This window comes from Triticum dicoccoides, chromosome 2B (assembly GCF_002162155.2).
Source record: "Triticum dicoccoides isolate Atlit2015 ecotype Zavitan chromosome 2B, WEW_v2.0, whole genome shotgun sequence".
NCBI classification, from domain to species: Eukaryota; Viridiplantae; Streptophyta; class Magnoliopsida; order Poales; family Poaceae; genus Triticum; species Triticum dicoccoides.
In genome coordinates this window covers 649,407,362-649,411,617 of record NC_041383.1, presented here as the reverse complement: position 1 = coordinate 649,411,617, position 4,256 = coordinate 649,407,362, and positions in this window count along the sequence as shown.

The window sequence follows — 4,256 nt, the reverse complement described above, 5'->3', positions numbered from 1 at the left end:
GCACGGCCACGGCGGGGCAGCCAGGGCGCGCGCGCAGGCCGGGCGAGAGGGCGGGGCGCGACGTCGGCCACGCGAGCGGGCGGGAGCGGACGCGAGCGCGGCGCGACGGGGCGGCGACGAGCCCGACGAGGCGGTGGTGGCCGGGGCGAGAGGCGGACGCGCAGGGGCGCTTGGCGAAGCCAGGGCGAACGCAGGGCGAGTCAGAGGCGAGCTCGGGCGAGGCCGAGGCGCGCGCCGTGCGTCCAACCACCTCGAGTAGCCGCGCCCAGCCGTGACGCATCGCCGTGCTCGCCGCGCTAGCCGTGCCACGCCGCGCTCGCCCTGCCGCGTCTCGCCGGCGTGGAGTTTGAGCTCGACCGCCGGTCTCGTCTCGCGCCCGCGCCCGCATCAGGCCGGTGCTACCGCAGACGTCGGCCTCGCCTCTCCACGCCCAGCCGCTGCGAGCTTCCCTGCCTCCTACGTGTTTGACAAAATGCTAGGCCGATATGTCACCCCGGACATAATATGGGGTGCGCTCGCGCGTTGGGCGCACTGACAGGGCGACGACCCCAAACGGACATGGGCAACCCCATTGCCTCCCCAAACAGACGAAAACAAGATAAAACGGATGTCTGGATAGGGTCTTGCGGTGGAGTTGGCCTAACTGAGGGTCTGAGGCAGCGCATGTAGTAGGGGGCGTCTTTGTCTCGGGAGCAATTGGCTAAGGGCATATCTCCAAACCAAACCCTAGGCCAACTCTAACGCACTATCCCATCTGGTCCGGGTGTATTTGTTTTGGCCCAAACGGATAGACACAAGGCCCAACGAGCCGCCACGTCCGCATAATTTGTCTGTTTCGCGTCCGACCCATCACATTTCCAGCTCCTTTCCTCCACATCGACCTCACCGTCGGTCATGGGGTGGCATTGGATTGATGGTCGCGAGGGGAAGCACGACCACGAGGTCGGGTCCTCCTTTGGCCGTCGCAGCCGCTCCACCCCTCCACCTCCTTCACCGTTCACCATCGCACCGCCGGCCGCCAACCTTCGCAATCGACTGTATGTGAAGGCCGACCTCTACAAGCGGTACTAGGAGACGGGGAAGCCGCTGTCGTGGAGCAATGTTCACCTCCCAAACTATGAATGATGAGCTGTTATATGACTACGATGATGATGAGGAAGCCGTACTACTTGTCATGTGCTAGAATGATGATGAGTTATTATATATATAACTACTAATGATGAGTTGTGATATGGCTACAAATGATGATGACAAGTTATTATTATATGACTACAGTGATGAATTGCTATATCATTGGGGTTGAAGAAACACAGATTAGATTAAATTAGATGGATCCAAGTGAGCAAGTTGAATTAGTAGTACGATATGATGTTGGGAAGGCACACACGTGTCGAATGAAGAGGCACATGTCGAATGAAGAGGCACACAAGTGTCGAATGAAACCTTCATTCGACACTTGTGTGCCTTCCCAACATTTTCATTGCTACCGTATAAAAATTGTATGACTGCAGTATAAATACAAAGAAATGAAATACGCACTATTAGTAGTGGCGCGGGGCAAAAACAAGCGCTATTGCTATTTAACAGTAGCGCGGGTCCAATCCCACGGTACTGCTAACACCAGTAGTAGTAGTGTGGGTTAGTCTCGTGCTACTGATAAAAATTAGCTGTAGCGCTCTAGCAGTAGCGCGGGACCTCGCGCTACTGCTAGCCCTTAACCCCGCGCTACTACTAGGGTTTTCACTAGTAGCGTAAGAATGATTATGCAGATGGACCAACTTATATGCCTTAAGATGTACTAGTATAAGAAGACTTTAAAGGAAAAAAGATGTAGTATAATAGTGAGTAGAATAAGGTGATTAAGGGGGTGAGGCGGTTTGGCTCCTGGTACACAAGTTATAGCGCGCTAATAGCGTGCTATATTTTAAAATAGCGTTTGCAAAAAGAATCAAATATATCTAGAAATAAAGTATTTAAGCAACTAAAATTTTCATAGGAGCAAGCAATATATGCATCTGATGAAAGGAGTGAGAAAGCTACTGGGAGAATCTGATAAAAGGAGTGAGAAAGCTAGTGGTCGTGGGTTGGTTTTGGCCTGCTGGGCTGTGCTTATTTCAGTTTTGCATGGCCTGCACGTTGTAACGTTACAACGTTACAACGTTATAGCGTGTGTAGCGCGCTAATTACGTGATTAGCGCCGTAGCGTCTGATTTTGTCAAAACGTAACATCTCCCTTCCAAATATGCTATAATCGCGTTATAACAGCGAAATAACGTGCTATTTAAAATATTGGTAAACAGTAACGAGAAAAAATAGTAAATGTTTTTTTAAAAATGAAATATTTTGTGGATGTTCGTGTTAGTGTTGCTAGCAAGCTTAGCAATTTTCATGCGAAACGGAGTAGCATTGTTTCGTCGGTAAAAAGACAAATTTGGGGTAACATTTGGTGTTCAATTTTCTTTTCACATGCCAAAATGTTTGACCTTTTTGCCTAAAAATTCATTTTTTTGACATTTCAAAAATAATTTTCGCGTGTAGGAGCGCGTGCACCCGAGAGCCAAATTGGATTTCTGGATTTGAGCATACTACAACGATTTAAATGTAATATTATTGCTGAGTTGAAGGTGAAAGAAGAGAAGCGGGTTGTAAATTAGTAGAGGCTTCAAGAAAATTATGAGAAGAAGCAATGATAAAGTAGTAAATATCTATAGCTAACTACTCTTTTTTTTTGCTAACTACTCTCTCTCTCTCTGTTTCTTTAGTGCGTGTAAAAAATATTTTAAAGTCAACCTTCCTAAACTTTGACAACATCGATCTACATCTGTAATATTAAATAAGTGTCATTAGATGCACTGTTAAACATGTGTTTGTGTTATATTTATTTGATACTATTTTTGTTGATACTTTCCTCGCTAAACTTACTCAAACTAAACAATGTTAAATAAAATAATGCACACTACATTAGGAATCCATGGAGTATTATTTGAGTTGCCTTTTAAATTAGCCATGCTCTAAGAAGGGCAGACAATCTAGACGTATAGCCAGCAGAGGTAATCAATAAACCTACAGCCTCCTTTCCATAATCTTGGCAATAAATATCACCTTATTAATAGCTGGCTAACCCTTTTCTCGTACGCAAGTTAAACGTAGCAGGCTAAGTTTGTTGCATATATCTAAAATCTAGGGCTAGTCTTCGAGTCAGCGCCCGAATCCCGATAGCACCGTACCACCCACGAACGATGGAAGTAGTAAGCTTGTCCGCCGCCGCCGATTGGTCTGGCCTACCGCAGGACCTTCTGCTGGCCATCATGGCGGCGCTGGATGTCCCCAGCCTCGTCCGTTCCGGCGCCGTCTGCACTTCCTGGAGCGACGCCTACAACACCTTCCGCCTCCCCGCGCTGAAGCAAGCGCCGTGCCTGCTCTACGCCTGCGATGAGTACGGGCCCAACTACGCCGCCCTGTACTGCCCCTCCACCAACGCCACCTTCCGCGTCCCCTACCCGGGTCCCCTGCACGAGAAGCGGAGCTTCGTCTTCTCGTGTCACGGCTGGGTGTTCGCCACCGACGAGGTCGGCGACCCGTACCTCCTCAACCCCATCACCGGCGTCCAGGCCGCGCTCCCGCCAGTCAAAACAATCGCGGTCCGCGGTGAGAACTTCTTCGACAATGACGGAAAGCATGTCTTGGACCTCGAGAGTGAGGACGAGAACGGAGATCCGAAAACCGGCATCGTCTGGGCACGAGAGTCGGAGTATGCCCGGGTCGCCATCTCCCCCGCAGCCGAGGTGACCGCATGCACTGTCCTGATTATGCATATAACGCGTTTTACGCTCTTGTTTGCCAGGCCGGGTGACAAGCGATGGACATCGCTCCCCGACTTTGAAACCTGCGTCAAGGATGTTCTTTATAACGACAAGGACGGCTTGTTCTACGTTCTACATAATAAAGGTTCCATCCATGCTTTGGATCTCAATGGATCTTCGCCGTCGGTGACCAAGATCATGCGAAACGTAACAAGAGCGAGTGTTGCCAATATGTACCTCGTCGTCATGCCGTCAGGTCAACTCCTGCAGGTGTGGAGGATGCAGAATAACATAGATGTTCCACTCAAGAATCATGTGTCATACAAAGACGTGGTGCGCGTCGCTCTCCAAAATTGCATTGATTTGGCAAACAAGAATGACAGCGACAAGCTCAAAGAAACCGTCACCGATGACGAACAACAGATTGACGTTGAGGAGGAGGAGCTGCGTGAT